Genomic DNA, 13,382 nt, shown 5'->3' with positions numbered 1-13,382 from the left:
CTAAGAAGTTGAGGCTAAGACTTGCCTAAGGCCATGGGTAAAGTCGATGTCAGAGACTAGGCTTTCTTTTCCAAGGGTCAGACAAGGACAGAAAGAGAAGCATTTTTTCAGGTTAGGATTAGCCCTTATTGCATATCTGTTGCTTTTTTTAACACATCATTTGGAATTAGTTGTCACCTAAGGCTCAACTTCATAGGAGTGTGCAGGCACATAAATCCTAATCTCCCGTGCTGCATGCACTTGTGGGTCTTGTTGAGGTGTGGTATGTACTGGCTGCACATGCAAACAACCACTGCCACATACAGTGAAGCCTTTTCAGCAAACATAAATGCTTTTTCTCAACTAGTACATGGTTGGTGCTGCATACAGTGTCCTGGCAAAAATGGCCTGCAGCAAGCTATTGCAGTGTTTAGCAGAGGGTGCTTGAGGAGCATCAAGTTGGCTCCAGCTGAGGTCTAGATGTTCAGACATAGCTTCTGATCCTGCACTCCCTACCAAACTGGAAAGCAGCTGTTATCAAACCTTCACCAGTGGTGTCTTCAGCCATTTTTAAGTTACGGCTTGAAGTTAATACACTGGAGGTGTTTATTTCCAGCATCATGGCTTGTAGCATAAGGAACTTGGATCTGGGAGTCCTGGATATGTTAGGGTTCCTGTGAATCACTACTTCTTTGAATTAGGAGGCAGCATTTGTCACACTTCCATTAAGCAATTGTAATTAGCAACTTTAAACTACAAGATCACATTGCGTAGATGTGAGACTTTACTGTGTATGGCTGCAATGGCAGAAATGTTACACTCTCTTCTTGCGCTTCTGTCCTTCCTCTCTGCTGCTGTGGAGCATCTGCAGTGAGAGAGCGGGGTTTTTTGGGGTTATACAAAGTGAGTGGGGAAAAGTGAGACAAGAACTGCAGATTTGACCTTGAACACTAGGAGAAAGCATAACACACAGTCTGTATAAAGTTTCCTCTATAATAATAATAATAATAATAACAACAATACTAATATAAAAATAATAAATCTTTTTGTTTCTCTACCAGAGAAGACTATAAAAATCTGCTCCTGCATAGCTGCAGTGGTTTTCGCAGCCAAAGCAAGGTCATTCAGAAATTGTTGCCAGGCCAAGTTTTCACTTTGAACATTTTCACAGTTAAAGGAGGATCCAAAACATGTAAGAAAACACAGCCCCAGACTTTCCACTTTAAACTGCTTCTTGCTTGAACTATACGGTGAAGAAAGGAGGAGGGGGATGGCTGGAGTGGATGGGCTTGGGTGATTTGTTTATCCAGAAATTCTTTGCATCTCCTCTTTTGAGTGAAGTTCCCATTGCTTTTTTTCTTTTTTACTCCATTTTCCAGCTGTGTAGCACAAAGCACAGGCAGGTCAACAGCCTTGCTGAACATCACAGAGTGAGTCAGTGGCTCTGGAGAGATCAGAGCCAGGACCCCACTGTGTGCCAGATCTTTGTGCTTCCCTCTGGTTTTAAAATTCATTTCAACCCCAGGTGCTAAAACAAGGTGAAACAGGACAAATTCCAGACTGTGAATTTGGCAGAGGCTTACTAAGGACACAGTGACAATGCCATCACAATTCTGTGACACCAGACACCACGAACTGAACAGGGCTCAGTCATATTTATGCTTGGAAGTATGGGCATTTCTGGGTCTCCATGATTTTGCAATAGCTTTTCAACCCACTGGTCCATTCCAACCCAATCTGACAGCACTGCTGGTTCCTCCAAAATGTAACATTTGTACAGTTTTCATGAAAACCGACAATCAGATAAAAGAGAGAGATGGAAATTAAGTACGCACTACAGGAAAAGGTGACTAAGACACAAACTTAACCACCAGCAAATCCACCGAGAAAGGGGGAGACTGGACTTGCACAGGGAAGTTAAAGATAACAGAAGCTCAAGCACCAGCATGTGGCTGTGCTATGTAACTGGTAGAACACTCCTTGTCACAGCTGTCATAGCATCTTCTAAGCCTTGGGACAGGTATCACAGAGACAAGAGACATGCTCAGGCTTAAGATGGGTGACATCATCCTCCTAAGTGGAGGGCAGAGAATGAAGTCCCATAGATGTGATCTGTGCTATGCCACAGGATTTGGATCCTCCAGGATGACATTGGGTATTCCTTCTTTTCCCTGATTGAATAATTAACCTATTAAAAGTGATCTCTGCCTTTCCCCCCAGATTACTATTTCTTTGTGCTCATGTTAATCAAGGTTCTAGCCATAAGGTTTAATTTCTGAAATGGTAAAAAAAAAAAAAAAAAAAGAAAAAAGAAAAACTCTTTAGAGAGCTGTTTTGAGGTATTTAGGAAAAAAAAAAAAAAATCTATTTTACCAGCAGTGGATCTTGATGTTATTGTAGGGTCACTCAAAAGTAATGGCTGGCAAGGGTGAAAGTAATTTGCAAGCCCTCAGCTACACTGATTAATTGTGGCCAAGTTGCGTAGTGATAGTGGGTCTTTTATTGGGAGGTCACCAAAGGGTATGGGGCTGAACAGAATGGATCATTACCAGAGGGCTGCTGGTTAACAGAAACTATAGAGCTGTTTATGAACAAGGGGTCAGCTGGTCTGAACAGGATATTCATGAAGACTGTGCTACAAAACGCTTCGTTGTTGTGATCATGCGCTCTGGGCTGCTAATATTCGTGGGTGCACTTGTGTGGGCATGTTCAGTTTATTTAGAAAATAAGGGCATTGAAGCACTTGTTTTCTGAGGGAGAAAAAAAAAAGCACTGAGTAAGAATTACACCAACTGTGCAAATATTGAAAAGAAGAAAAGAGAATGTCTCACTCTCCTTTTTACAAGTTTTTAAATGACAAAGCAAAAGATGTGAAACACTGGGCAGAGCTGTGCTTGCCATCGCCTGGGGTCCCCAACGCAGCAGAAGGCTGCTAAACCAATAATCTTGCTATCCTGACCTTGTAGCCTCCTAACAAATCCTTTCTACTTTAGCAGGATTTGTTTCAGAGAACTAGGCTGTGTAATCTGGTACTCTGGTAATGTCCTCATTTAACAGATTCAAGGCCAAATCCTGCTCATACCTCCACTGGCACGGTCCCATCACTTTTGGTGCATCTGCTCTAGCTGAGAGCAGACCGTGACATTTTTCCCATTAATCTCATTCTCCCTTCCTATTGTGTTTCATTTTACGGTGCCCTGGAAACTGGAAAACCTGTATGTCTTCAGCCATTTGATGTACAGGAAATGTAGTCACTTAACTAATCTTTTCCCTGGCAGTGGTGGGGATTTTTTGTTTGGTGTTTTTTCTCTTTTTTTCATAGCTGGCCTCACAACGCTTATGGAAACTGGTTATGGTAGTGGGGAAAAAGAATAGGGATGGTAACTTAGCAGCCACACACATCATGCTCAATTAAAACAGTTAAAGCTCCAGGAACAGAAGTCCTGAGTCCAAACTTTGTCTGAGGCTACTCTCCATCTACCCTTTCAGCTAAAAGAGCAGCCTTTCTGGCTCATTCACCAGCTGGAACGGATGCAGGCATGACTGAGCCTAAGACATCCCGTGCAGGCTGCAGCTGTACCAGGGTGACTGCAGCCGTCTGCCCCTGCCTGGTCCTGGAAGCTGAGTGGCTGTCAGCCAAAGGGCTCCGGAGCCTTCTGGAAAAGCAGCACAGTCCAAGGCGCAAAAGCCAGGATGTTTTGGTGGAAGGACCAAAGGCGAGCCAGGCCCTGTGAGCACTGGAGCAGTCACCACTCAGTCAAGTGACACCAGAAAGGACAGGATTTCTCAACATTCACCAAAACTGGTAAGATGTCTGGGAACATCTCAGATGCCCCACACCTATCTTTAACCATGAAAAACCTTAACAACTACCTTCAACCAGACAACCAACTTTCAGATGTGTAAAGAGCAGTGGTATGGAGTCTGCAAGTGTAGCTAGTTAGGCTGTACAGGCTACTACGCTGATGGGGAAGACTCAACTCAAAGTTGAGGACGAGATGGTGAAAGGATGAAGATGAAGATCTTACAGGACTCACACTGTGATCCCTCCAACATCTTGCACCACTGCACTTGAAATATGCTCAAATTTAGGAAGGTTTCAGTGGACATACAGTACAAGGTCTGAAAACTGCCTGCTTTTTGAAAAGATGGTATTTTGAGACGACAACAAGGTCTTCAAGGAAGAGATGGGAAATCGGGCAACATGCAATTCACAGACTCAGAGACCTCAGAAAAGCATCAAGGATCTGGCAACAACTAGTGGCTTCAGGCAGAGCTAGGCTGCAGAGAATAGCTACAGGAGCCAGTCACCTGGGAAAGCTGCTACACTGAAGTTTATATTGGATCAGGCTGTCCCGAGGGATTTCTGCAGGAAGATTGAAGAGGCTGCTGAAAACTCCGGAAAAAGAGTGCAAATGGGCCATAAAAATGAAGGCAAGTGGGAGGCATGGGTTTTTTTTTTTCTTTTGGCCTAAATTTGTGCACAAGCTTTTGTTCACAGATGAAGTTCTTATCCTGAGGAGGAATCTATCACTCTGGTATATGAATGTCAGCAGAGCTGGCATCAGTGCCAGGACGCTTGTTTACTGTGCTGCTTCCTAATGTGACATTTCAACACCAAGAAAGGGCTTCTTATGCTTTCTTATGCTGCTCAAGAGAATCCCTGCTCCTCTTCCTAACTCTGTTGTAAATTGCCTGCTCTTTATGGCACTATGTCTATTAAGTCTATGTACCCCGTCAAGTTGGTACACATTTCTCTTAAGCACTTAAACCTCTGTTGCCCATTTTGCACATTGGTTTAATCCCACGCTCCCACCTGAAATGTAAAAATTAACTGCCCTAGAGGAAGCCCAGCGTCTTAATGCATCATTTACACCAGACTTGCTCCAACACAGAGGGCTGGTGACCAAAGGTCCATGGATCCCAGTGGAACGTGAGACCCACATCTAAGGAGAAGCTCTCCTAGAATTTCCTTCTGTAGGAGGGCTCAGCTTCCTTGTCCTGTTCCCGTTACCCTCCTCTTGCCAAGCAGCACACAGTTGGCTGGCGGCTTCCCGAGACCATTGTGAGAAGTGCCTTCAAAGTCGCGACGTCATGTGTGCCAAAGCATGCCTCCAGTCTGAGTGAGTTCCTGTCAGCCTTATGCGCAAGGGGAATACTGAATTAATTCCTGATGCCATTCCATGCATCTCAACACGAAGTTGACACCCACTGGCATCAGCATGTTGAGTCACTGTATTTCCCCAGGCTGCAAAAGCACAAGCATCATAACTGTTTCCCAGCACAGACCCATAAGGGTGCTGGCTCCTGCCGAGAGACTGTGCGCTCCACTCAATCTCCCAACAACTTTTCCTAGGAGTTAACACCAATGCAAGGCACAAGTTGGTCTGCCTTTCTGTCTCACCTTTCTTTTTTCCTGTGAAAGGAAAATAGGAGGAGTACAGAGAAAGCTATGCACCTGCCCCAGGTTGTGAAACTTGGTTCATATAAGGCTGTGGAGAATCCCCCCTCCAAAATAAAATGAAAGGGGAGGGAAGGAAGAAAAAAAGGAAGTATGGTTTGGACCAAGTTCAGGCCTTTGGTGAGTGTTCTGAGTCTGGGAGCCCAAGAGACAGTTGTATGTTTAATGCCTCACTATTTCTGTACTGGGCACAGACTGTTTTCCCCCACCATCTCCTGGATTGCACCTGATCTTATGTCAACTACCTTTGTTATGCCTATGCTTTAATACCACTTTTTTATTATTCCTTTTATTACTGAGTGAAACAATTATAGGTTTTATGGGCCATGAGAATGTTGAGAAACCCTACAGACCAGTGTGTCCCAGGGCTGTTCATCAGAGGGTGGGAAGAACTTTTGCTGGGTCATCTGTGAGAGATGCTCCAATCTGCTGGGAGAGCCAGCAGGGCAGAAGTGGAAGACAGGACGCTTCCTAAATAAAACAAATTGCAAGAGAAAAGACATGTTTTTCACAGGGTGAAAATGCCTCCCCTCACCAATGGGGTGAGGTAGCTAGGGTGGAAGACTGGTAGCAGGGCCTTGCAGCTCTTGCTTTATGTACTTCTGCTACTACTGCACAAGCAGGACAAGGGAGACCACCGCTGCAAGACATTTGTCAAGAATGCCAGAGAGATCCGCCCCTGGCTTATGAACAACACCCATGGCTCTCTTCTGTGATAACTATACCTGTCTATGTTAAGGAAGCCGGCAACTGGAAAGCAGATAGAAAAGGGGAACACTCTTGGTCCTGGATGGACAGATAGGTAGTTACTGCCTCTAGGATCCCAGGGGACAGGTAAATTGTAAGGGAAGCTGTAATATGCCATAAAACGAGTATCTCTGTTGAGAGTGTGATTTGTCACAGCCAGGATAGTTATGAATTTTAGTTCAAGACTCAGTATTATTTCAGCTTACCCTTGAGGATCAGGATTCACAGGCTGGAGATGAATAAAAATGTTGTATAACATTTGTATAAAAATGTTTCCCCACAAGTAAGTGGGTGTTTCTGCTCTTCACTGAGTGGTCTGTGTGATACACAGTTCAGAGAGGGCATTTGGCATAAAGCATAAAACATATCACATTACAGGTGAGAATGTGTGGGAGCCAAAGTTTTTGATGGGTCTGAAGTGAGACAGCTTTGAAAATGCAGATAACTGGGTCAATGACAAAATGTGTTATTTTACTGCCTTTGAGGTTTTGTTTCTGATGAGTATTTGGGTCCCCATACCTTTGGCTTAGGATAGGAAAGGGAGTTTCAAGAAGGAAATATCAAGCACAGATGACAAGAGGAGACAATAACCTGGTCTGTGGTGCAAGGGAGAGATTTGTTGAGGATCTCAGCACTGTGGGAAACTGGGGATAACGGTGGCCTCAGAAACAGGCATCAGAAAAAGGGCCTGGTTGGAGGACAGCCAGGTGCCTTTTGACATCTTTGCTCTCTTCCCTAATTGCTACACCCCTCTGGAAATGGTCTGACTCACAGGGGCTGCTCCAAATCACTATGTGAATCCATTAGACCCACCTACACACGTCCATGTTCCTGGGATATCTGAATGAGACACAGCTCAGCCCATAGCCAGATGACATCCCTTAATTCTTTGCCTTGAGTAACAGCTTTAGACAGCCAACCCCAGTCCTGCACCCCACCTCTGCCATGCTTTGGACTCTAGGGGGATTGGTTTAATGAAGCATGACATTGAAGTTCAACCTCAGAGGAGCTGGAAAATTGGAAAGACAAAGCTAGGACCCATTTGTGGGAGTAAGCTCTGCCATCGAGGGGGTGAAGCCAACCTCCCTCCCTGCAGAGGCATACTGTCCCCTTCATCCCACTGGGGACAGAGGTAGCCCAACAGCAGCTGTGAGTCAGAGTAAGTCACAAAGGACAAGTTCCAGAGGAAAAGCAAAGGCAAAAATGCACACACAGGTTCTCCTGCAAGATCTAATCCTCCTGCTTGTCAGCAGTGTAACTGTCCAGAAAAGTGTAATTATTGTAAATGTAAATTAATAGTGATCTGGGAAGATTATAACTTTCTCTCTCTTCTTCTTCCCCCCTCCCCTCCAAACTTTCTGGTTGTGCTTTTTTTGGCAACCCGAAAACAGTAATTTGATGCAAACTCTGGCCACAAATCCAATGGAGCTTGATACACTTTAAATGAGGGGAGGGGGGATAGGCAGGGATGATTGCTTTAATAACTGTTCTTGGAGAAAGGCCATTGATGTGTTTTCATTACTCGGAAGAAGAAGAAAGCCAGAAAGAAAACAAGTGGCAGGACAGCCGTTAGAAAATAACTATGAATAATTATAGAGTAAGGGTAAGGGGAAGTCCAGGGAATTACTTCAGGGATATAATCAGGAGCCCACATCCAGGCCAGTTACTGGTGGCTAAGAGGAGGATGTATTCAAGCAGTGTTTGAGGGCCCCTCTGGTTTGGGTCTGTTTCCATCCAGTCTTGCATGAGCCTGAGTCCCCATCACAGAACCTATGGTCCCCAGTGTCTCAGCAGGACCCCAAAATGTTACACACATTCTTGACCTTACAGCACTCTGCAGACCTTCAGGGATGAGGCTCTATGCATGTGTCTGGGATGGAATGGAGACAGGATATTTTCCTTCCACAATGGGGAAGCTGAGGGTCTAAGCTGCAGCCTGGATTAGACTGGTGAGAATCTTAATGGTCCTTTGAATGATGACTGCTCTACTACTCATTGTGGATATTTAATGAAGGAGGCTGTACACAGGTACCCCACCAGCAGAAAACTGCAAGAACTGGAGGTGTGACAGTCAAAGGGAGGAGAAAAGAGAGTTTTCCCTAGTCAAAAGGGCTATAAATGGGAACAGCCAGTTCTTCCCTTCTCCAGATTCCACAGTAGTTTGGACGTCTCTGAGAACTTCTGCAGCACCTTAGCAGAAGGGACAGCCTGGTTTCTGAGCACTCTTCAGAGGTCACATCTCCTCATCTCTAGAAAACCTCCAAACCACCCATACCCATTCCTGTCAACCATGCAGCCAGACACCCACCCATGGGGCTCTCAAAAAAAATTATACCCCCCTATCCTTTGGGGAGGGGTTTTGGCACATTCCTGGTGGTGATATTGATTCAGACAAGAACATTTCCAGACACACAGCAATGCAAAAGAAGATGAAAAGCCCAAATCCATCTTGGCTCACGCACAGAGCAGGATGGAATCCAGAGTGGTTAAAAGATGAAAAAAGAAAAAATAAAATCAGCAGGACCCAAGAGGTTATTTTCATGCCAACTCCTCAGGCGCTATGCAAAAGTTCAGGAATGAGTGTGCACAGCAGGCTTAGAAGGAGGTGATGGTCACAGGCAGGCGTTATCTCCTCTAAGTAAAACACTACTTACTCTTTGTTAATGGGGCCAGGCAGCAGGTATGCGTTCACAGAGGCAAAGGGCATCCCACATCACACCTAGCACACCCTGTAAGGGACATCTGGATTCCCAGTCAACTCCAAGCATACCTTCTACTCTAAATCATTATCCCAATGCTCACAGCAGAACCTGCAAAACCTTACAAAGGCAGAAAGGAGCATCCCTCTGAGGACAACTGCTTGTTCCAGGAGATGCCCCTCTCCAGCCGCAGCAACAATCTGTTGTATTCCTGGGTCACTAATCACCATGACGTCCATCTGCACAGCAAAGTTTCTAAAGCTCCTTCATCTATGCCAGAGAGACATGGCAACCCCCTGAATTTTATTGCGCCACAAGGTAAATAACCAGACAATACCTCCAGAAGACAGCAGACTGGAGCATCTGTTCAAGTTTCCAAGAGACCATCTGAATTTATACTCTTCCTTTATTTACACCATTTTGTCTTCTGGTTATTGATGATGTTTCTCATTTGTTTTTATTAGATGCAGGTGTTTTCTGCACTTCAGCTGGGAGCACTTTCCCTTTTTAGCCAATTCCAGATCTAATTTGTGTCTCAGTCACCTTTTGACTGTGATACTGGAGAGGCAGAGAGAGAAAAAAAGAAAGAGATACTGGGTTTTGCTGCCTCAGCAGATGTATGTTAAAGTGTTTTAGTGATTCAGCTAGTGCATCTGCCTGAGGCCAAAGGAGAGGCACTGTCTGAATCTAAAACAATTAATAACAAAAAAAGCCCTACTGTGGGCAGCATGAAGCGGGGGAAGGTGGAGGTGGAAAGGGAGCAAATAACAGAAATATTTCCAGCTTGCAGGGCACCTTGGCAAGATCTCCAACGGCTTTCAAAGACAGCCCTGCAAACCTACCCAGTCCCCTCCAAGATACAGAAGCTTCATCAGCCCTATTGTGCATATAAGGGAAACTGAAGGTGCTTTTGGAATTCATCTCCAGTCATCCAGCATCTCCGGAAGAGTGCCAGCCTCTCGCCAGAACCAGAAAGCACTTTCTTGATGCCCCAGGGAAGCATGACCCCATACACAAGCCCACGTCTGCAGCACTCATGGCTGGACGGTGGGAGAGTTGCAGCACCCACTTCTTGTTGGGTGACACATGTGTTCTAGTAGGGACACAGCCACTTGCCTCATGCTCAGGGACTGCTCTCCAGTCCTTTGAGAGCCACCAGCAATGCAATGACCTCTGCTCTCCGCTCCAGCTGGGAAGGTGCAAAGGGGAACCTCTGTTGTCTGCTTATGACGAAACATCTGTCTTCCCCATTAGCAGAAGAAACTCATTTTGCACTGTGCTCAGACAAGAGGAATTTGTCTCCTGAGCCACTTCTGCCTCTACCATTTAAACATCCAGCACCGCCTTTATGCTTCAGTCCTTGTGAAAGGCTCCAAGGACATCCCAATGCTCAGGATCTGATGTCCTTCACTTGCCAAATCCCCTCACCTCACAAGCTAACTCAGGTGAGGCATGGGGAGATGAAGACACCAGAGTCACCAGTCACCACTGGAAATCTTGGCAGCCAAGCCTTGATAACATGAAACAGAGCCAACACAGCCCTGCAGAACACCCAGGCTCTGATCTGGTGGGGGGAGACTCCATTTCTACATGCGGTTTAAAATTGATACCCCCATGAGGCATGTTAGAAAGCAAAACATTGATGCTGTCTTCACTGGAAGCATCGGTTGCTTTGTTTTTTTAATGACAGAGAAAGCGGCTTGCAAAGAGATAATTTCTTTCAGCCTAGCCCTTGCTGGATGTGGAAGTCCTTGGAGGTGACTCTCGAACGTATCCAGTATGCCACCTAGCCCTCGTTAGCTCTACTACACCCAGTGATGCCGGACGGGCTGCTCGCTCCTGCTGGAAAGGGGCTCCCAGTGTGAAGTTGCAAACATTTGCTGGGGTTATCATCACAAGTAAGAAGGCATTGTCCAAGGGAAGGACAAATATCTTGGGAAGAAATCACGTTCTACTTCTGACACTCAACCCAGTATCTACACAAAGTGAAACACTGTGCTGATAACTGCACCATGGGCTGTTGCTCATCTTTCTTTTCTGCACTTCTGTCTCAGACTTGCCCCATCAGTTCCACTTTTGGCACTTGTTATTTTTCTCTCCAAGGATGAAATATTGGCTCATTTTCATGACGATGCTTCAGGCACCTGATTTCACAACCTCCTTATTCTCCTGTATAAGCATTATTTCGCTAATGAGTTTCAGATTTACACAAACTGGACAGTGGTTTTGGAGGGAGAAAAAAAAGAAAATCTCACGCTTGTATCTGTGATTCAGCTCTTAATCTTTCTAGATTGCCTGAACTTGTTTGATGTTCTAAGTGCCTCCAAAACACACAGATTAGCCCAAACTGATTAAAGCGTATGTTCCATCCTCTTTATCTTACCCTTAAAAGTCAGTGCTTTTGCACATTACAGAGAGTATCGTAATGAAGTGTGACGTATCTGAGATGTAAAGAACAGTTAACTGCTGTCCAAATAATTAATTCGCTTTTTGCAACACAGCCATATGTAACACATGGAGCCTATAGCAATGAAGTATATTAGAAGATGCTAACAGAAACCTTGGTTTCCTCTGAACACTCTCTCTTTACTCCCCCAGAATAAGAAATTCTGTCTTACAAACATAAAACATGATTGTGATCTGCCTTGGAAGAACACAAGCCAGGAGAAATGTGATCTTTGTTAGCTGCAGGCTCTCCGACAGCTCACGACCAGCCGTATGCTGCACACCGCCCTGTTGCTGTCTTACTTTCCCAGGGTAGTGGGTATTTTTTGGTGTCAGCATAGGATGCCAAAAAGACAGCCCTTGTGAAGAGCATGCACCAGGAGGTCACCTGCAACTCCATCCCAACTGCTGGGCTCAGTGGATCAATACAGGTGGTAGCCCCATGATCCCCATAGCTGAGACCAGTTTCATAATGTGGGAGAAAACCTGCCACCAGGGCACATCTCATAGCTAAAAAAAACTTGTCACCTTCTGATTGAGGATATGACTTGGTGTGTTTTCGTAGATGAATGTCCTCACGGCACAGCACGGGAGGGAAATGAGGGTGGCCACAGGACACCTTTCACACCTCATGGATTTCTGCCTGCTCTGAAAGCCAGGAGAAAGTTCCTGGACAGCCCTAAATTAGAGCAGCTTCCCCAGGGATACCTTGCAGGATCTCTGCCCCACAGCAATCCAGCCGTGCCCAAGCTTCCTGTGCCAGGGCTTGCAGCTGGGCTCGATGGAGGCAGTTCTCTACATGCCTCACCATTTTGTGTCTCACAGGTTGGAGTGGGAGTGAAACCTCTCCTCAAGCCCTCCAGAGACTCTCATTGTCTCCATAGCAGGTATTAATATACAGGGCACACTGTTTCTTAAGAGGCAGAAAAACAGAATGAGGAAACCAAATTCCCTCCTACCCTAAGACCTTTCACAAAGTGCTTCCAGATCTCCAGGTGAACAGTGCTCGCTCTCTGCCCAGTGCTGCTTTCTGCAAAGCACCCATTCAGACCAGTGGCAGATTCTCATGAAAATGAGCAGCAGCATGTACTTAATATGCTGTGAAAGTCACGTCAACTGAAGAAACCATTTTAAATCGCTTCTAGATAGAGTCTTAAGGGATTGCTTTTCTTACCTTAAGCATGCTTCTTTATTTATTTATTTTTCCAGTTAACTGTGCCCTAAGCAGAGATTAAGGTAGTATTAAATAAAACCTCTGGAAACCCTCTTGATAGAAAAAATGAAAGGCTTAGAAATGCAACTTTCGGGGTTCTCTTAAAGGTAGGATGGAAGAACAGGAGAGAGTTGGTCTTTACTACACAGTCCACATGGGGTAGGAAAAAACAAGGGACACCTCAGAGGTGCAAAAAAAGCCTTAAGAGTGAAAATTTTGGAGAAGAAGGAGTTAACGCTTTTAAGCAACCATCTCTTCTCTTACCATAGATAAGGGTGCATTCTAGTGGCAAAATCCATGCAATGCAGCTGCACAGATGACTGATCTAAAAAGAAACCTGTAGAGTATGAGGCTTTGGAGAAGTGTGTGCACATGTGGAAGAGGGGGGGAAGACTTGAATCGCACGCAAACCTCACCAGGAACTGCCTGATCGCTTTTAATTTCCCACTGGTCGATAACCCTGTGTTTGCGCTCCTGAGTGAGCCCGTAGCCCTTGGCTGTGCCAGTCCTGCCGGCGGGCTCAACTCATCCTCCTGCTCCAGGTGTAACACCCGGTGCACAGCTGCCGGGGCGGGCCGCACACCGCAATGCTGGAGATTCCCTTCCCCACGCTTCCAGCCTCCCCGCTCCTAGCAATACATGAGCACTAACTAAGGGAAGCAAGTGCAAAAGACCACGGCCCGGAGCGCTGTAACCCTTAGGTATGGAGCGGAACAAAAGACAACAACCCCACGCTGCCCAGGACAGAGGATGAGCATTGCAAAGTGCTTTTTCTTTTCTTCCCTTCTCCCTCCCCACTTCGTGCAGGGCAAGAGGCAGAAGAAGAATGAGCTAAAAC

The sequence above is a fragment of the Lathamus discolor genome, chromosome 3, assembly GCF_037157495.1.
Source record: "Lathamus discolor isolate bLatDis1 chromosome 3, bLatDis1.hap1, whole genome shotgun sequence".
NCBI classification, from domain to species: domain Eukaryota; kingdom Metazoa; phylum Chordata; class Aves; order Psittaciformes; family Psittacidae; genus Lathamus; species Lathamus discolor.
This window is presented reverse-complemented; position numbering follows the sequence as displayed.